The following is a 21,554-nucleotide window of genomic DNA, read 5'->3' on the forward strand; positions in this document are numbered from 1 at the left end:
TTCATATCCCACCACTGGCAATATTTCATTCTACCCTGATTTTCCTTTTGTTCCTAGTGCTTATGGCTCTTCACTAACCTGGAAGACAAAATAAAATATGAAAATATGAAACCATGGGTGCCTCAAGCTTTGCGTTAATCATTATGATTTTTTTATGAGACCCATTTTTGCATATCAAAAGCGTAACAATGTTCAAGAATTCAGATAATTTTGTGTTTTAAAAGTGTAGGAATATTAAATTAAATGCACACATCTTCAGCTGTGCCTCTAGTGTCATGAGTGGTTAGCGTGTTGGCTTCACAGCTCTGGGGTCATGGGTTCAAAGCCAGGTCATGTCTATCTGTGTGGAGTTTGCATGTTCTCCCTGTGCCTGTGTGGGTTTCCTCTGGATTACTCTGGTTACCTCCCACATACGAAAAACATGCATGGTAGGTAAACTGGACACTCTAAATTCTCCCTAGGTATGGGTGTCTGCATGCGTAATTGTCCGTCTCCTTGTGCCCTGCGATCAGCTAGCCATTGATTCAACATGTCCCCCGCTTCTGGCCCAGAGACAGGTAGGATTGGCTCTAGTATGCAGGGGTTTCATGTGCCTAGAGAGGATAAAGCTGTTCAGAAATGAGATGAGAGATGATAGACATTTTCAGGTGTTTTTACTTTTAAATTATGGATCTAAAAAATACTACAATTTAAGAATATGAAAAATTGTTTATGACTGTCAAAAAGTCTCATGTGTTAGTTTCAACCCCACCAACATTTTATTATATTTATAAATATATATGTATATATATATATATATATATATATATATATATATATATATATATATATATATATATATATATATATATATATATATATATATATATATGTATATATAAATATTTCACAACTTTTATCAACTAACAGTACACTATCTCAGCATTATATTGATATTGCTCTGATTTGTCTTTGCATCATCAAAACACAGGGATATAACTTTAATGTAGACTATAGGCATAGTCAATCCATGATGAGAATTGAAATTTGGCAATATTTCTTCCATTTCTAAAGCAATACTCACAATAATTGGCAGTTATTGTTTATTTTATAAGTGGCAATAACACATCAAATTTCAATTAGATTGGTTGAATGGTTTAGAAAATCCCCGATTCACTCAACGTTAAATAATAGTCAATAAATTCCTATTCACCTAATGTTAAAATCTATCAATTGCATGCTAATTGGGTGAACATGAACATTTTTTTAACTGTCCATCTGATCTTTATAAAATTTGGTGAGAAGTTTACCTCTTATAAAATAAAAAATAACTGTCACATATTGTGAATAGTTGTTAAGATTTATTGAAATTATTGCCAAATGTACTGTTTATAAACGTTTGTAAATTGAATGTATTATTATCCAATTAAAATTAAAACATCATTTTGACATAGTGCGCCGTTCAAAGCGGCTGCTTGTTGCAATAGCTCCCTAAACCCTCACTTGAATTCTGTGTTTGTACAGCTTTTTTACACATTTTTATCCTTTATTTTATGTTTTTATTGTCAATTAAGACTTTACTTGTTACTTCACTTTATATATTATATTCGATACTTTAATGTTTTTGGACTTTACTTTCAAGACTCTACTCCAAGACTCAAGCTGTGCGAGAGGCAGTCTTTGATCTACTAGTTTAGTCCATCTTTTTCAAATTCAAATTTCAAAATTTTGGACACTATTTTGACCCACCCAGCCATGCCTACGCTGCTTTACACGAAGGATCAACTATTAGCGCTACGCAACACCGGGATTCACCTGGACTTGGACCTCCCCGCTGAGTTAAAGAGGAAGAGAAGAGGATGCAGAGCCGGACGAAAATGTCAGGAGAAAAAGCGACGCTTCAGACCCAGCATTCCATATATTATTATGGGGAACGTAAGATCTCTCCCCAACAAGATGGAAGAGCTAACGGCGCTGACCAAACAACAAGGACAATATCGGAGCACCTGCATTATCTGCTTCACGGAGACCTGGCTGGATGAGCGAATAACAGACTCTTTCATCTAGTGATGGAAAAAAAACAATGAATCATGTTTCTTGCACTAAACATATTCATCTTATTCCATCCTATAGAAATCGTGCTTATCCTAAATAAATTATTTTACCTAAACTTGTCAGGTACAATTTACCTAATAATTTGGATCAAGGCCATTTCTGCATTGTTTTCTTCTCGTTTGATATCATTAATAATTTGGATGAATGCCATTTCTGCATTGTCTTCATTTAATAATTTGGATGATTCTTAATACTGAAATCTAAATCACAAATCACTCTCATATCGCTAAATTAGCTATGAGGATAGCTAAATTGCGCTAGCGGAATTCCTATTGAATTCCTATCCACTCCAAGTAGGCAGTTATATTTCAAATAAGAGCCATTTTCTGGGCTCACTATTACCACAATTAAAATTTAGGAAAAATAAACTTAACATTTCATGAATTTCCTAATATAAATTTCAGTGTTTAATAAAGGACCCATAATTTGTCACTAATATATCATAATATTATCAACTATCTGTCTCTCTCTCTCTCTCTCTCTCTCTCTCTCTCTCTCTCTCTCTCTCTCTCTCTCTCTCTCTCTCTCTCTCTCTCTCTCTCTCTCTCTCTCTCTCTCTCTCTCTCTCTCTCTCTCTCTCTCTCTCTCTCTCTCTCTCTCTCTCTCTCTCTCTCTGTTGGGTTTATTCTGTTTTATTATTATAATAGTTATATTAATTCATTTCTTTATTAAATCATTCTCTTTCTTTTCTTTGTATTAATTCATTACTTTGTTAAATCATTCCCTTTCTGTTTTTCAAAAGTGTTGAGGTCACGCCAAGTCATCTTTAACCTAGACAGCCTGTTCCAGAATGGTTATACAAACAATCCACCCAATCTGGGTCCTTGAGATTTGGTGGGCCCTTGGTGACGAGGACAGGGCTATTCGGACAATAACAAGAATATTGTTATCGTTATGTAACCGTACACTTCGGGTTTTTCTGTATGTAACGATTATATGATTATGATTATATTATATGATTCTTAGGTCAAGGAGGTTGTATAATTACTCTAATCTAAATGTTGTTAGGTCTAGTCCCTGTTTTTGTTATTAGTAAAATACTTTGATTGTTATTGTAGTCCCAGATGTTGTTTTTACTCATACCTGATGGAATGATCAACAACTCTGTAACTTGTGACCATAAGAATGGGACGAAAACGTCTATTCGGGGAGACGTTCGGAAGTTGTAAGGAGACACTTGCTGAAACGCTCCCCTTCGGAGGTATTACCCATTGTCATCCATTTCTATTTAATTAAATGTCAATAATTGAATAAGATGTCTTCCTGCAGTTATTGATAATTACGGACGAAGGTAATTATTAATGAACCTGACACTCTCTCTCTCTCTCCTCTCTCTCTCTATCTATCTCTATATCCACATCACAGTCTTTCTCTCTGTCAACTTTCTCTATCTCTCTCTTTGTCAACTCTCTTTCAGTCCCCCACTCTCCCTGTTTGTGCAGGGGGTGGGGGCCTTGGGCTGGTGGGGGCTTTCGCTCTCTATGGCCCCACCGTGTGGTGCTTTAAGAGCATTGTGCAGTTTATTGAGGGGGCGACCCCCCTCTCTTTGCGTCGGGCGTGGTTGAGTTGATGCTACCCCGTTTCGCTGCGTCGGGGGAGTTTGAACTGGTGGAGGATGAGCATTTGAGCTACGCTCTTCTTTGTTTTGCGGCTCCACTTTGGTCGGCCATCTTCTCCCTGCCATGTGCACATCCTTTCTTCTATTCCCCCCCCCCCTCGCATCTCTTCTTTTGTTCTAGGGGCTCCCCATCTCAATTTATTGTCTCGTCAATACTTGTTTTCTTATCCTACTTATCCGCCAGCTGGCTGTCTTAGTTGTTTCTACTTATTTTAAGCGACAATCGCCGATATATATATATATATATATATATATATATATATATATATATATATATATATATATATATATATATATATATATATATATATATATATATATATATATATATATATATATATATATATATATATATATATATATATATATATATATATATATATATATATATATATATATCCTTCCGGTTGATGTATATATATATATATATATATATATATATATATATATATATATATATATATATATATATATATATATATATATATATATATATATATATATATATATATATATATATCCTTCCGGTTGATGTATATATATATATATATATAAATATATATATATATATATATATATATATATATATATATATATATATATATATATATATATATATATATATATATATATATATATATATATATATATATATATATATATATATATATATATATATATATATGCACTTGGTTTCTAACGTCCCTGGGGTTGGGTTAGAGTTTAATATCCAAGTACATTTGACAACCATAACCCAAACCTAAACGGTGACCAAAGACGGGCGACCAAATGTCTGAGCACTTCAGAGATCCGGTATAGATTGCTATAGGTCTGTGGAGACATTTCGTTTCCTCATCTAAGGTAGTGTGGCCGAGCTGTCCAAGGTGCTGGATTAAGACTCCAGTCTCTCAGGAGGCGTGGGTTTAAATCCCACCCCTGCCAATATTAATTGAGGTGCTAATGCCTTTTTTAATGGGTAGAAATGGCTCTTCCATGACATTTAAACTAAAATGTCAAAAGCACTGGTGAGGGAGCAGAGTCCCGGATGCCTAAATAGGAGCTTCGTGGTTGCACACCACTGATGAAGACATCATGGATGATAGGCAATCGTTTTTGTCCACTGCTTACAGTGGCGGGCCGTCAGGGCCTTCAAGGCCTTCTCTGCTGGCCTAAGATATAACTGAATCATATATTATTATATTTTGTCCATCAATACTTATTACATAATTCCAAATTGTCTGTTAGCTTCCTTTCATGGCGTCCGCCCTGGTTGCACTGCTTCCAGATGTTTGTTTTCATATTGAAGCATTTAACCAATCACATTTCAGCCATTATTTGTTACCAGGGTCGGAAATCTTTCTTAAGGCCATCACAATCAGTACTGCAGGCTATGCTGGATTAAACAAGTGTCGATAAGACTGTTGCTTTAACCAATCAGATTTTGAGTTGGCAACACCACAATGCCTTGTCACAGGTGTAGGGATTTGTCATCGCTTGCACCAAATATGATTGGTTAGTGATTAGCCAGAGCTACCAAAATGTACCTGGAGCTAGCTGCACAAGTAAATATATTGTTGTGTTGATTTAAAGCCATTTTCAAGACGGACTTTGCCTGAAAAATGACAGAACAGGTTCAACTTTCAGCATTAGCTTCGATGGCGATATAAAAGAAGGTCCGGGCAACCAAAAGACTGCAACCAAAAGACCGGCGACCGAAAGACAGCGACTAAAATACCGGCGACCAATCGACCGCACACACAAGGTTTTATAGCCATAAAATTGTTTTTGAGGGTTGAATTGATTTGATGCGTTGAGGGCGCTACCTGAAAATGCACAGACCACCATTGACTGCTTACCATCCAAGACATGTGTCTCTTAACTTTCACTTTCTGACTAAACCTTTTGCCTGAGCAGGAAACAGGTTTCTCAACATCGTGAGTTATTAAGTGTATTTTTAAATACACTGTTTAATTGTCTTGAAATCAAGCTTGTACTTTCTGTCGACTTGAGAATTAAAAAAAATAAACCAATTGCAGCGCACAAAAAGCCCTTTTATTACACATTGATTGAATATATAAATATAAAAAGTGAACCCACCTTCTAGTCTGTTAAGAACAACTTTTGCATGAATTATTTTGCAAACGATCAAGTGTTCCTCACACTCCCACACGTGAATTCTGTTGGAGGCACCTTTGTTAGTTAATAGCCTAAACCTTAAGGCAGCGGCTCCTTAGCCGGTAACCGATCAAGTAGTCGCAGGGGCTAAATAGCCGGTAACCGCTCAAGTAGTCGCAGGGGCTATTTAGCCAGTAACGGGTCAAGTAGTCGCAAGGGCTATTTCGCCGGTAACCGGTCAAGTTGTCACAGGGGCTATTTAGCCGGTAACCGGTCAAATAGCCTACATGGCCCCATGTGGCTATTTAGCCGGTAAACATTGTGTGGGGTATAGAGTAAGAAACTACATTTTATAAGGTTTATTTCCTCAATGTGATAATTGATAAGAACCTTTATATATGTCAATGTTTCAGTGTATATTCAGTGGCTCTTGATGAGACCACAGACATCACAGACACTGCCCAGCTCGCAATACAAGTCCGTGGTGTTGATGACAATTTTGAAGTGATGGAGGAGTTGCTCACAGTAATTCCAATGCGTGGCCAAACCACCGCTAAGGAATTATTTCACCAGCTGTGTGATTCCCTTGAGAATGCCGGTTTGCCATGGAAGAGCTTTATTGGAATAACAACTGATGGAGCCCCATCAATGATTGGGAGGAAGAATTGGGCCAGGTGCCTTTTTAGGAGCACATATTTTTGTGAGAAGCTCTTCTCCACCATGAACTTCAATAAGTCCAAGTATAGGTACAGACCTGATGAGCATCTTCAAGCTCTATTGAGGGTCTTCACTGCTTCCTCCTTCAAGCCAAAGTTCCATTCAAGTTCAGAAAGTTGAAATTTAAAGAGCTGTTAATACAGACTTTTGAAACTTTTGAATAAAAATAATTAGTTTTCTCTACTTAGCCAGCCACGGTATATCTACTATATGCTCATTATTATTTTTTTTGTTTTTATTACTGATTGTTTTATTTTTTATTCAAATTTAAGTTAATTTATTTAATTCATTATTTTTCATTAAAAATAAAGATATTTGATAACGTTGGAATGTTTTATCAGCACTTTTCTTGTGGAAATCCTGATGCGGCCCAGTCTCACCCAGACTCTGCCACTAGCGGCCCCCAGGTCAATTGAGTTTGAGACCCCTGCTCTACAGTAAGTTAAGATTGCCTAAAATGATTTATTTTGCCATAACATAACAGTTTAGCTAGCGGACATTTGCAATTGCGGTCATCACACAAAATCCATGGTCACAATGCACATGGCTGGTTAGCTCAGTTGGTCAGATTGAGGTGCAGATAATGCCAAGGTTGTGGGTTTGACCTTCATATGGGCCATGACCTCTCCAAAATCAATTGAAATTACCTAGTCCAACTTCTTTTGCCGTAACTTCAGTGTTTAGATAGTTGACGTGTTGCATTTGCGTTATAATGCAAATACCTGGATTGTGCAGCATGAGCCCAGTTAACTCAGTTGGTCAGAGTGTGGTGCTAATAAAGCTAAGGTCATGGGTTCGACCCCCACATGGGCCAGAACCTCTCCATATTAGTTGTCTTGATGTTTCCTCAGTTCCTGTGATCTGGTAATTTATCTGGTCCACATTGCAGAAGATGCCACCCAGGATGTGAATCATCTCAGTGAGGGAATACTAGCTAGGTTTGTTCCCACCACATTGCTGTTCTTCACAAATTAATGTGAAACTAAATTTGTCTTCATACTCCAGCGGGCAAAACAGTGTTTCTCAACTTTGCTTAGCCTCCAATGAGGAAGCCTGTAGAAACCCATAAAATGATTACTCCTAATAGTTGTCACAAATGCAAAAATCTCAAAATAAAGATGTAAAAACTCTTAAATTCGAAACAACAAAATGCTGTGCCAGAGTTGTCTATCTGTCTGGTATGTTGACAGAAGGACCGGAGTTGTCAATTGCACATATGTCCAGCAATAAATCAAAGCCCATTTTCAATATCAAAATGTCAATGTTGAATTTGTTTAATAATACAATTTCTGACATAAATCTTATCAGATTAACTAAACAGATTAGATGATATTTATATTTAAACAACTGCAAACATTGTAGGGAATAAGCTTGTAACGTTTAAAGAAAGTTTTAATTTGAAAAGATGCACACGGGTAGTACGCTTTTGGCAGCTTTTTGACATGTAGTATGATTAACTATGTTTTTATAATATCAAAAATCCACAAAAACCTACACTGGTGAAAGACCAGTTTCCTGCTCAGTCTCTTGTCAAAAATTCAGTTGCCAAAAGACCTTAAAATCACACAAAAGAACCCTCACAGGTTAGACATATTTTCTTTGTCAGTTTGTAGTTCAACATTCAATTAGAAGGCCCATTTAAAGCCTCACAGAACGAATCCACACAGAGGAAAAAACTTTTTCTCCCAGCCCAGTGTATCATCGAACATTCAATCAAAAGAACACAAAACACACAAAATCTCACGTGTTTTTCATTGTAGTGGAAGTTTTTAACTGCAAAATGGATGAACTCACCATGAATGTGACAGTCTACAGTCGAGACCGAGATGCTTGTGCTGTTGTGCTGTGAGAAGAAGCAGAGTGGCGCAGCGGAAGCGTGCTGGGCCCATAACCCAGAGGTCGATGGATCGAAACCATTCTCTGCTACTTGAATCTTTTCCTTTTTTTGCAGAAGCAAAATACCTCACTTGTGTTGCAGTTGCTGTGAAAAACTGATTTTGACAATTATTAATTCTGTAAATTAATACCTCACTTCACATTCTTCTTAAGGATGCCCACCGATCAAAAATCATATCAAAATTTAACGGAATTCGGGCAATATGCGTCATTTTCAGAGTATTGGAATGCTATTGGTTCCCTGAGAAAAACCACGCAAGCCCTGGGAGAACATGCAAACTCCACACAGCTGGACCGACCTGGATCTGAACCCAGGACTCCAGAGCTGTGAGGTCGACGCGCTAACCACTTGCATCACTGGGCTGATACTTAGTTCTTATTTATTGATTATTTATTTGTCTGTTTGTTGTTGTTATTTGTGCGCTACATGGTGAAAGCATTAAATCTCATTATACTTGTACGACAGTGGTGGGCCGCCACGGCCTTCCAGGCCTTCTCTGCTGGCCTAAGAAATATCTGAATCATATATTATATTTTGTTCATCAATACTTATTAAATAACTCCAAATTGTCTGTTAGCTTCCTCCCTGTCAGGAGTGGCTCGGTTGCCCCTCTTGACGTGATGTCCTTATTGTTATCAGCTGTTGCAATTATGTGATTATCTTTTCCTTGGCTATTTAAGGATTATGGGTTGTGTTGATCGTCGTCGGATCGACTGATTTGTTCCTTGTTGTCATGCTTACGTCACTTGTAGCCACGCCACGCTGCATCGTGGGATATCATGTTTCAGTTTGTCGTAGTTAGTTGTTTCAAGCCGAGTTGTTTTTGTACATTTTGCTAGGTAATTAAATCAAGGATCAAATGCAACGAAACGGCCTCCCTTTTCCTTCGGCGTCTCCGCATCTGGGTAAACATTCCCCCGGTTGTGTCGCGCTCCGCGACATGATCATAACACTCTCCCCCTGGTTGCACTGCCTGGGCGTGTCTGAATGCCCCGCTCACAGAGACTCGAGTTGGAAAACAAAATGGTGACATACTCCTATCACAAAGGAGAGGGAAGTGGTATGAAAAGAACAATCTGGAGAACTACTATTAAGAAGATGTGTAGTATCCTGACATTCAACAGGTAGAGGCAGCTCTGGCCCCTTCTGTACAGGGCATCTATGTTTGTGGACCAGTCTAGTTTGCTGTTGAGGTGAAGTACCTGGGTGTTCACCTCAACAGCAAACTAGACTGGTCCACAAACATAGATGCCCTGTACAGAAGGGGCCAGAGCCGCCTCTACCTGTTGAGGAGCCTACGGTCCTTTGGTGTGTGCAGGTCACTGTTGAGGACCTTCTATGACACTGTGGTGGCATCTACCAAGTTTTATGCAGTGGTCTGTTGGGGAAGTGGGAACACGGAGAGGGACAGGAACAGGCTGAACAAGCTGATCAGGAGGGCCAGCTCTGTTCTGGGCTGTCCTTTGGACTCTGTGGAGGAAGTGGGAGAGCGGAGGATGCTGACCAGGATGAGGTCCATCATGGACAGCACCTCCCACCCCCTGCACGAGTCGGTGGAGTCCCTTCGAAGCTCCTTTAGCAGTAGACTGCGGTACCCTCACTGCAGGAAGGAGCGCTTCCGCAGATCCTTCCTCCCATCAGCTGTCAGGCTCTTTAACTTAAAAAAGGCTGTGGGTTAGGAACTCCTGAATTCTGATACAGTATAGATGTGCTTCTATATATATGTATGTGTATGTATATATATATATATATATATATATATATATATATATATATATATATATATATATATATATATATATATATATATATATATATATATATATATATATATATATATATATATATATATATATATATATATATATATATATATATATCTTAGCAACACGGTTACCTATTTATATATTTATTCATGTAATTATTTATTGACTTACTATTAAGTACCTATTTGTGTATAATGCCTTTCCTATTCCTGCATCCTCACCCTCTTCCTACTGCAACAAAGAAATTTCCCGATTACGGGATGAATAAAGTTATCCAATCCAATCCAATTCGGAATTCACTGGTTCTAGACGGCACACTTGAATCTGCAGTAGTGCAGATGAGATGCATACGTTTTAAGGGTAATGAACATAACAGTAAGCGATACGAGATCAAAATCAGTGCAATTCAAACCACATGATTCAATCTGGGGTGTCGGTGTTCCACGTGACCATAAGTTGTGGTCCACCCCCTCAGAAAACCGTACTGTCGCAACTTTGCCAACTTTGAGTGGGCAAAGTTACATTGAACTGTAACATGTGTGCATTACCCAAACTGTCAAGGCCCTACAGGGTATAGCAGATGATTTAGAAGCCCAAAGGGAAATGGAATTGCAGGACCGGATGGTCCTGGATCTGATAACAGCCAATGATGGAGGTGCGTGTGCCATGATGGGAGAACACTGCTGCAACTTCATCCCAGATGAAACCAGTACATGACTCGTGCTATAGCTGAAATGAAAGCCTTGGCCAACACGGGTCGTCGTTCCCAATTCTGTTTAAATTTGCAACTCCCTCACTTGCGATTTTGTTACTGTTCTGTATTTTCTCTCTGTGTGTAATCCCTGTATGAAAGTTATGATTCGAAATACTATCACGCACACGCTGGTAGCTTACAGAGACATACAGTATCACCACATGGCAAATCATAATGGAGATTCTCCCACTCTTTCAAATTGTGACGAGTCTCGGTATGTCGAGTCCTCTGGGAAATTGTACTTGTCTTCACTTAAAAATTGTGTTCGCTCAAAAAGAGGGACGCAAAGGATTTTTTCTCGAATAACCCTAAAATTACCTCAAGTTTTTTGCCTCTGCCTTGAAAAGTGAATTTATTGTTTTCCATACCCCTTGATAAATATCTGCTGATGATATTTGTATTCTAGAACTTGGATAGGAGTGATATAAATTGATGTAATTAATGAAAATTCTTTCAAAGTTACCATGGGGGGGGGGGATGTGGAGAATAAAATGTATTTATAATTTTATTCAGTATAGTCACGAGGATAGAATTTTAGATAGCCTAGTGGAAATTTCCATCATGACACCTATGAGTTAGGGGCGCGTCATATACCATCACACACCCATATCTTTGGTCACCTTTTCCCGCCTAAAGTTTTTACCTATGTCACATGAAGTTTTGTTAACAAAACTAGCTCACCTGTTGGGGGATTCGAACTGGTCAGGCTGGGGGATGGACGCATCTCCCAGCGCTGGCTACTCTGACCCCCTCCTACAGCTGAAGTCCAGAAAATCTCATCACGACTGACTCTGTGTGCTTCCTCTGATCCGAAGTTATTGAATGTATATGGATTAGATCCCACAGTCCCGGGTCCTACTCCCGGAAGAGCCCTTGCTTTGTCCAATTGTGATCTATTATATGGGTTGATGGGTCACAGACTCAAAAAAGTGTCACCCTTTGGTCACTCATGGCTTGTGGTCTAGTGGTATGATTCTTGCTTTGGGTGTGAGAGGTCCCGGGTCCAACTCCTGGATGAGCCTATATTTTGTCAAATTGTGATCTATTATGGGGGTGATATGGCACATTTGCCACCTGAGAAAAAAAGTGTCACTGTATGAACCCCCATGGCTCGTTGGTCTCGTGGTATGATTCTTGCTTAAGGTGTGAGAGGTCTCAGGTCCAATTCCCGGACGAGCCCTTGTTTTGTCTAATTGTGATCTATTTTGGGGGTGATATGGCACATTAGCCACCTAAGGAAAAAAGTGTCACTGTATGAGCACCCCTGGCTCGTCTGTCTAGTGCTGGGGTGGGCAAACTTTTTGGCCCGGGGCCACATTGACTTTAAAAATTTGACAGATGGGCCGGGTCAGCGTAATATACAATACATATGAAAAACTGCATCCGTTAACAGAACATATGAATCCTAAACAAAAAAAGGACTAAAGAATTAACAAGAGAGTGGACAGAACCGAAATATATTTTTTTAAATTTTATTTTCACAACAACGGTAGGGTAAACGGAACAAACAAATTTAAATGAACTTGGATTAATATATACAGACACACTTAAACAAACGTTTAACGTAACTTTACACAAAACTGAATTCTAATTTTGTTTTAATCTTTTTTTCCCTTGCCTCCAACCTTACGTTTGCTATCGATGGGATGTTTGATGTTTTTCTACGTATTCCCTTCAAAATATTCCAAAAATGATGCACACAAATGTCCTCACAATACGATAACCCACGACCACTTGCCAACGAAAAGTATTCTTGTAGTACTAGCGATCGTTCCACTGCTCATAGAACAACATTGCCTCTGGCTTGCAACAAACCCCCCGACCCCCACCCTTGTAATATATCTGGTCGCAACCACTTCGAACGGTGCCCATGACTATGAGAGAGAGTTGAGACCAGAAATATTAAAAAGAGGGAATTGTGAGCCAGTATGCCGCAGATCTTCTTATGAGCAGCAAATGAGAAGTAATATATTACTCCTAGTACATTTTTAAATTATTTCACGTTTCCTGTCCATTGTCAACAGTCGCCTTTTCTTTGCAAAACTCTGCCGATCCATAGTAATATTGTTTACCTGGTATATAAATGTAGACCAATATGGGGACTAAAGCGGGCGGGTGGGGAAATGCAAAGTCAGCCCAGTGGTCATTGAAATATTTTAAACACGAAAGAGATGCAAAAAAAGACATTTTTCGGAGGGGAGAGACAATGCGGAGGGGAGAGACAATGACACACACGGAGTAGGAGGAGGGGGCTGTTCCGCGGTCCTTCGATGAATGTCCGCCTGGGCATCTTTTTTCAAAAAAAAAAAACAGTTTCATCACTGTTGAAAACTTGCTGGGGGATGTAAATTTCCTCGGCAATAATCAAGGAAAATGTCTTGATGCGTCCTTCTGCTTAAGGATGGTCGAAATGGTTGACGTACTCCTCTCGTATTGCCTAGCGCAGTGTTTTTCAACCTTTTTTGAGCCACGGCACATTTTTTTACATTGGAAAAATTTGTGGCACACCACTAACCAAAGATTTTACAAAATGACACTCTGTATAGTATATTTAATTACAATATAATTTCTCAATTTATTTATACTCAGTCAGTGTGAAACCTGGGCCTGTTTAGATGAACACAAAGCCGATATCCTGGCAGGAATAGTAGAAAGACACACACGAAGCTCTTCTTCAACAGCTCTCAGTCTCTCTCTGTTTTTAGTTTTTATAGCAGTTAGGCTTGAAAAGCTCAGCTCACACAGATATGTTGTGGAAAATGGGAGCAATGTCAGAACAGCTTTGTTGGCCAGAATGGGGAACTCCTTGGCAGCAGTCAACCAAAAACTGTCCAAAGGAAGATCAGCAAATCTTAGTTTTAAACCACGATCCTGTCTCAGTTCAGTTAGTTCCTCCTGCTCTTGTAAAGTCATGTCCTTTCGAAAAACTGATGCCGAGCTGTATGGGTCCCTAACCCAGTCAAAGCATTCAGTGGAGGCTGAAGAGAAATAAAATGACAACTTCTCCTCAAGACTTTTCAAATGTTTACCTATTACCTCAGACAGTGCAGCAGTGTTGCTTTGCTGTTTGTCTGTGAGTGGGAACATCTCCAGGTTGGCACGTTGCACATGTTGTTGCCAGAGGTGCACCTTTAAACGGAATCCATTTATTTTATCTGTGCTTGTAAGCAGGTTTTCATTTCGGCCCTGCATCCTTGTGTTCAGTTCATTAAGATGATGAAATATATCAGCCAGGTATGCCAACTTTGCGCACCACTCATCACTTGCAAACTGATTTGAGTAATCAGACCTCTCATTTGTCAGAAACATTTTAAGTTCCTCTCGCAGCTCATACACACGGGTCAGCACCTTACCGCGCGACAACCATCGGACCTCCGTATGGAGCAATAAGGCTTTATGCTCCGCTCCCATTTCCTCACACAGAGATGCGAATATACGGCTTTTCAGAGGTCGTGTCTTCACAAAGTTCACCATGCGCACCACATCGTCCAACACAGGAACCAGTTCTACTGGTAAAGTCTTCGCAACGAGGGCCTCACGGTGCAAAAAACAGTGCGTAATAATCAGATCTGGGTTTCTTTCCTTCACTCTACTCACGAAGCCTTTGGTGCGCCCGACCATGGCTGCAGCTCCATCAGTGCACACACTTGTGCAGTTTTCCCACGTAAGTCCTCCCTGGTCAAGATATTCCGATGTGACCCGAAAAATTTCCTCTCCAGTTGTTTTTTCTGGCAGTGTCTTGCAAAATAGGAAGTTTTCTCTAATGGCATCACCATCCACAAAACGCACATTGGCCAAGAGCTGAGAATGTCCACTAATATCCGTAGACTCGTCAACTTGCAACGCAAATTTCCTACTGATGCGTATCTTTTCCAAAACATGGCTTTCGATGTCTGTAGACATGTCATCAATACGCCTGGCAATTGTGTTATCAGAGAGCGGGACTTTATCTATGTCTTTAGCCGCACCAGGGCCGAGCATCTCGTTGACAATGGCTTTACAGGCAGGTAGTATTAATGTCTCTGCCACAGTGTGCGGCTTTTTTGATTTAGCAACAAGTTCGGCGACTAGGTAACTAGCTTTGAGCGCTTTCTCATTTACCTTTGTGGTTTTTCTCATAAACGTTGCCTGTTTCTCTGTGTTTACATGCAGGCGAACAAAATAGTCTATCGGCTTGTTTTGAAGCGACGGGTGTTTCGTTTGGAGATGGCGTTTAAGCTTGCTTGGCACCATGGCGCTGTTGGATAGCTTCTCGCCACACACCAGGCATAACGGAATAGGTGTCGTCTCATCCCCGGTGAAAGTAAATCCAAACGAAAGATAGCTTTTACTATATTGCCTTGAGCTCACCGTCTTTGCTTTGTTTTCTCCACCACTCATACTAGGGCCTTTATCCGGGTCAGAATCTTGTCCAGGGCCCAGTTCGGAGTTTGCAGTTGTCCTTTTTAAAAACTTCTCCATGACTGTCACCACGGTGCATCACTAATTTTCTTGGCGGAACGTGTCAATCAACTACGTGTTGCCACACGGACAAATATTACATTACGCTGCCAGCCTTTGCAGCACGGACATTGGACAATGACATCATATTTGCAGAAATCTATTAATAAATGTTAATTTAAAAAAAAGGATATTGGATAATTTCTCACGGCACACCTGAGGATCTCTCACGGCACACTAGTGTGCCGCGGCACAGTGGTTGAAAATCACTGGCCTAGCGTACTCAGTAACACGTACCTCACTCATATTTTTCAATTATTTCGCCTTTCGTGTCCATTGTCAACACTTTTGCTTTGCAGTACTCTGCCGATCCATAGTAATATTGTTTACCTGTAAATGTACCCAACGCGGGGGAAAAAGCTGGTGGGTGGGGAAATGCAAAGTCCGCCCAGTGGCGTAGAAATATTTTATACACGGAAGAGACGCAAAAAAAGACAGTGCCATGGCCACCTGGCTTGGTCGCATCACGAAATTAAGATCGTATCTCGGGTGAATTATTCGATCAAAATTTTCATCGCGGCGAAGCGGTCGTATCACAAGGTTCGACTGTATTGTTTTAGTATGCATTGAGTCAATTTGCAGTCCCCCCCCCTAAATCAACTGGCAGTACATTTAAAAAATGTTTACTTGTAGGCCATCAGTTGTTTTGCAGTCAAGTTTGACTCTTGACACCAACACGACCCGAATAGGCTCAAATAGGAAATGTTGAAGAGCGTTCCCTGAATCGACCTCGGTCTTCGTCAGTCCATTGGACTCTCTTAACCAATTCAATATCAGTTAATTCTCCAATTGTAATATTGTACTAGTAAGCCATGAGTAAATTTGCAGTTCAAGTTGGTTGATATTTTTATCAATCAGCCGAAATTGCTCAGTTGGGAGAGCGTTTGTGATAGGTCTGAAAATGCAACTCCAGGAGCAGGCTAAGAAAGAGTGAGATCAATTTAAATAGGAAATAGGTTTATTACCAGACTGTAAAGTGGAGAGTGAGAGCTCTTACGGTGGAGTCCTGTTCAGCGCAATGTTCTTGCAACTCTTGTCAAATGACCAGTGAGTGTGTCTTGACTACAGGCAAAACTGACAGTTGTCAGTAGGACTTTGGACAGTTACGTTTCAGTCATTAGCAGGGCAAAAAGTAATTGATCAGTGTCGGACAGTTTAGTTTTTGTGCTGACATATCAAGTCAATGACAAGACTAAGATTGATTATTCAGTCAGACAGTTGGGTGTTTATGCTGACATGTCAGTCATAAGGATGACTACGATGTTGTTATACTTACAAAAACGAATAATGTATAAACAAGCCATTGCAAAGAGACTTTGTCTTGTATTACAAATCCTATTAGGATTTTCTACAGGCTTCCTCATTGGAGGCTAAGCAAAGTTGAGAAACACTGTTCTGCCCGCTTGAGTATGAAGACAAATTTAATTTCAGAACAATTTGGGAAGAACAGAAATGTGGTGTGAACGAACCTAGAAAGTATTCCCTCACTGAGATGATTCACATCTTGGGTGACATCTTCTGCCTTCTGGAGCATAGAAATTAACAGCTCACAGAAACTGAAGAAATATCAAGACAACATATTATGTTATGTCAGGGAAAAGGTTGTAGTTGGGCAAATTCAACAAATACACAGAGGTCATGGCCTGTGTGGGGGTTGAACCCACGACCTTGGCGTTATTAGCACCACACTCTGACCAACTGAGTTAACAGGCCACGTGCTACAAAATCCAGGTATTTGCATGATTATGCAAATGCAACATGTCAACTAGCTAAACACATGTTATGACAAATGTTGTGCAAAGTGGCCATGATTTTTGTGTAATGACCGCAATTGCAATTGTCAGCTAGCTAAACTGTTATCTTATGGCAAAATAAATCATTTTAGGCAATCTTAACTTACTCTAGAGCAAGGGTGTGAAACCGCACAAAAGGATGCAGCAGGCCGGATATGTTCCCCGGCTGCCTCTTTGACAACTTCTGTTCTCGGGAGGCTTTGCCCGTTCCACGGTCGAACCCACGGCTTTGGCATTTTCGGCACCATGCTCTGCCTAAATGAGATAAACAGCAATGTGCTGGCACTATTACTAAACTATCAATAAACTGTGTCGAGCCTGTATTTCTCAACCTCACGCTCAGAATCTTTCCTAACCGCGTCCCGGCAAAGGAAGATTTCGTCCAATAGTGTTGCTCATCATAAGAGGTCCTCTGAGCCAATCTTTGTCTGATCCCTCACATCAGACAAGTTGGCCATGGGTAACCCTACCAGGGCTACAAAGCTCCGGTCAACTTTGGTCCAAAGATCACTGGGACTGATTAACCCCACCACCGGGACACACAACATCAGTTCCTTTTTTGTAGAAGCAAACTACCCCACTGCCAAGAGTTACCATTGCTGTGAAAAAAGTATTCTTGAAATTGCATCTAGATTCATACACATACTTGAGAGCATGTTACCAACAAAACAATGCAGTATCATTTAAAAAAATAACTGAACAAGACGCGTAAAAAAATGAAAACAATCAAAAATTACATGTAAATATGAGAAAAGAAATATTTATCCATAGTGTTGGACAGTATTCAGTAATACTATTATATATGTATGTATTTAATCATTTACGTATGAATGCTTCTTCAATTTATCTGAGGAGAACTCACGATTGTAAGAAGTCACCAAGTCCTCGTCCCAAGGACTGTTTACTGGACCTTCACCACAGAATGCAGACCTAGAAGGACACTTAAGAAGATGCTGATTGAGCGAGATCACTGTCTGAACAACCTTTGTGATTTAACACCTATTGTCGTAAATTTTCAACAATGTGTGTCTGAGCCTATTTGGGTCACGGAGGTGATTAGAATCTAACTTGATTGCCAAGTGACTCATGGCTTACAAGGAAACCGAAAACGGACTGCTAGCTGAATTAGGCAGGGTTTTCAAAGTCTGATGTGATGCCGACACTAGAGGTTGAGCCAGGGACCTTCAGATCTTAAGTTTAACACTCTCCCAACTGAGCTACTGCAGCTGTTTTATAAAATCAACAACCAACTTGAATTGAAAATTGACTCATAGCTTACTATTCCATGTGCTTTACCCGAGACTCGCACATTCACGCATACACATCAAAAGTAAATAAACATCACTAAACATAATCTTCCTTCTCACATGCTAAACACTGTACAATCGAACCTTGTGATACGACCACTTCGCCACACAACATTTTGTCTTACAATAAAAATTTTGATCGAATAATTCGCCTGTGGCAGTAGCTCTGTCCACTCTTTTTGTTTTTCGTGTTTTACAGCCCCTCTATCTTTTTTTAAATTACATTTGAATATTTCTTATTACATTGCTTTTTACTTTACTTTGTACATTCTACTTTTTACTATAATAATGAGTAATGAGTATGTTAATACTTTACTTCTTTTTTTCTGTTTATGTTTCACATGTACTGTTAACGGATGCAGTTTTTTATATGTATCGTATCTTGTGCTGACCCGGCTTATCTGTCAAATTTCTAAAGTCAATGTGACAGACGTGCCAGGGGTGCCCATACGGTGACACTTTTTTCCTTAGGTGGCTAATGTGAAATATAAATGGTATTCTTATATTTAATCGTGCACCCTTTTGCACTCTGATGTATTAAAGGTTGCTAGAATATAATTTAATTTACATCTATTGGTTAAAATGTACACGACACCTTTTGTACTCCACCTCCTTCATTTGTATTAACGCCTCCCATTGTTATGACTTGTCTTATCTCTATTAAAAACACAGTTGAAGCAGCTTTTCAGCGGGAAATAGCTTTGGGGAGCCTGGAGAGTTGTCATACTGTCCGGCCTCTGAATTGTTGCATCCCCGCCTCTTCAGACGCGGCCTTAACTTTCATTATATCTGCCTCAGTATGTCTTCCAATGTTCAAGTTTATTCAAGTATTGGCCAACAAGCTAGAGGAGCTCTTAAACTGACACTTTTTTTCTTAGATGGCTAATGTCCCATATCACCCACCCCATCACATATCATAATTCAATAAAACCAGGGCTCGTCCGGGAGTTGGACCCGGGATCTCCCACACCCTAAGCGAGAATCATACCACTAGACCAGACATGTCCAAAGTCCGGCCCGCGGGCCAATTAAGGCCCGTGGACAAATTTTTACCGGCCCGTGGCCTCTATCATGAAATCAATAATACACGGCCCGCCAGCACTGTTGACCACAGTATAAAATACATGAGTTCATTATTTTTTTGTGATGGTCAAAATCACAGTTTGAATATGCAGTGATCATTGTTTTGTTTTCAGCACTGTTCCTACAGTGAGCATCTAATAGTGAATAATATGTGATGTTTCACATGAACTTAGATATCCTTGACAGTTTTCTTAATTTTTTGTGGTTTGTGATTTCGGTAAAAACCTAAATGTAAAAAAAAAATGTAAAAGTATGCCATTTGTAATTAAAAAAAATCCCAAAAGGTTAATTTGTATTTAATGTTAATTGTTCAAAGAATGTCAGGCTAAATAGTCGGCCCGCACACATTTTCACCTTACCAAATCTGGCCCTCTTTGCAAAAAGTTTAGACACCCCTGCACTAGACCAACGAGCCAATGACAGTAATCTAACCATGGAGGGGTGCCCAACTCCGGTCCTTCAGGGCCCCTTTGCGGTCTCTTTTTCATATCTCCCTCCTCTATCACACCTGAACCAAATGGTCAACTCATCGTCCAGAAGCTTGATAACGATCCCAATTATTTGATTCAGGCGTGTTGATGGAGGGAGACATGGAAAACAAATTTGATTGCGGCCCTCGAGGGCTGGAGTTGGGCACGCTAATGTAATGTAAACGATCCCAATTATTTGATTCAGGCGTGTTGATGGAGGGAGACATGGAAAACAAATTTGATTGCGGCCCTCGAGGGCTGGAGTTGGGCACGCTAATGTAATGTAAACGATCCCAATTATTTGATTCAGGCGTGTTGATGAAGGGAGACATGGTAAACAAATTTGATAGGGGCCCTATACTACACATCCTGATGATGGAGTCTATCCCACCAGACTTCAAGCGAAAGGCAGACAACACCAGTAAGCCGTAGGGCACAAACAACCTTTTGCACTCATAATCATACCGACACTATTGGGAATTGAGGCCACGCCTGCCTGCAAGTCAGCCGGGTGTTCCACTGTACCCTCAGAGATCTGGGATAGATTGCTTTAGGTTTGTGGAAGACTTCCACAGACTCATCCAAGGTAGTGTGGCCGAGCGGTCTAAGGCGCTGGATTAAGGCTTCAGTCTCTCAGGAGGCGTGGGTTCAAATCCCACCACTGCCAGTATCTTCTGAGCTGCTTAAGTCTCTTTTAATGGGTGCAAATGGCTCTTCCCTAACATTTCAACTAAAATGTGAAAACCACTGGGGAGGGAGCCGAGTCCCGGGTGCATTAATAGGAGCCTCGTGGTTTCCCCACCACTGTCTTTGGTAACATCGTGGATGACAGGCAATAGTTATTGTCCACTGCTCACCACCCAAGACATATGTGTCTCTTAGCTATCACCTTCTGACTAAACCTATTGCCTGTGCAGGAAAAAGGTTTGTCACCAACGTGGTTTGTTAAATGTATTTTTAAACACACTGTTTAATTGTCTTTAAATCAAGCTTGTACATTCAGTCGACTTGAGAATTTAAAAAAAAATCAATTGCAGCGCACAAAAAGCCCTTTTGTTACACACTGAAAAAATATATAAATATAAAACAGTGAACCCACCTTCTAGTCTGTTAAGAACAACTTTTGAATGCATTATTTTGCAAACAGGTGTTCTTCGTGGAACACTCCCACACGTAAATTCTGTTGGCGGCACCTTTGATAGTTAATAGCAGGCTAAACCTAAAGGCATTGGCTCCTTAGCCGGTAACCGGTCAAGTAGTCGCAGGGGCTATTTAGCCGGTAACCGGTCAAGTAGTCGCAGGGCCTATTTAGCCGGTAACCGGTCAAATAGCCTATATTGCCCCATATGGCTATTTATATGGACCATGTTGTTGGAGAAGGGCAGACATCATGAATTTGAAATAATGGCTTGGTGTACTCTGGCAGGCCCATGACGGATG

The 21,554-nt window shown here is 40.0% G+C and overlaps 2 non-coding genes across 2 annotated transcripts; one reads left to right on the forward strand and one right to left on the reverse strand.

The window, feature by feature from the left end:
* Positions 1 to 17,100: 17,100 nt before the first annotated feature.
* Positions 17,101 to 17,174, reverse strand: trnai-aau (transfer RNA isoleucine (anticodon AAU)). The gene has a single exon. It is a non-coding gene; the product is annotated as a tRNA-Ile (tRNA).
* A 3,525-nt stretch (positions 17,175 to 20,699) lies between these two features.
* On the forward strand, positions 20,700 to 20,781 carry trnal-aag (transfer RNA leucine (anticodon AAG)). Its single transcript has one exon. It is a non-coding gene; the product is annotated as a tRNA-Leu (tRNA).
* Positions 20,782 to 21,554: the final 773 nt, after the last annotated feature.

The sequence above is a fragment of the Stigmatopora nigra genome, chromosome 20 (assembly GCF_051989575.1).
Source record: "Stigmatopora nigra isolate UIUO_SnigA chromosome 20, RoL_Snig_1.1, whole genome shotgun sequence".
In the NCBI taxonomy this organism is placed as follows: Eukaryota; Metazoa; Chordata; class Actinopteri; order Syngnathiformes; family Syngnathidae; genus Stigmatopora; species Stigmatopora nigra.